This window comes from Anneissia japonica, unplaced genomic scaffold, assembly GCF_011630105.1.
Source record: "Anneissia japonica isolate Jap-2015-1 unplaced genomic scaffold, ASM1163010v1 scaffold25509_len7495_cov172, whole genome shotgun sequence".
Lineage (NCBI taxonomy): Eukaryota > Metazoa > Echinodermata > Crinoidea > Comatulida > Comatulidae > Anneissia > Anneissia japonica.
In genome coordinates, this window is record NW_022724418.1 from 6,508 (window position 1) to 7,180 (window position 673).

Sequence of the window (673 nt, forward strand, 5' to 3'; positions counted from 1 at the left end):
AATAATAATAATAATCATTTCAGCATTAATTACCTTGGCCTAAGGCTTGAAATGAAGAACCTACAGATACTATTTACTAGGCCTATAAATAATAACTAGCCCAAGGGGAATAATTTTTGTGTTATTTCCCCATTGTCTAAGTTCCCCTTAACGTACAGGTAATAATAATAATAATTATTATTATTATTATTATTATTATCATTTCGGCATTACAATTAACTTGGTCTAGCCTTGTAATCAAGAACCTGCCGATTACTATGCCTAATATTAATAACTAGCTCATTTTTACATTCATTTGATGTTTTGCCACTTTAGCAGGTCTTATGGCATCCAGTATTTTAGAGCTGCCTATTCTCAGCTCTTCTCTTAATTTGAAAATAACTGTCATTCTGTTTCATTTGATCAGATGAAGAAAATCGCGCTTTTCCTTACTCTTTGTGCTTTTCCCAGAAAGCGTTTTTAGTAGGCCTAGGTAATTATGCGAAACCCAGGCCTATCTAGAAAATTAAAATTGTCATAGTATGTAACTCAAGTTAAAATAACACTTTTCATTACTCCTGCAGCTTAATCAAATATTATGTCATTTTAAACGACCCATTGGTATTCATTTAACATGGTTACATCAATGTATTTTTTTAAATTAGACAGCGACGTTCTCTCAGAGTTGTTCTGT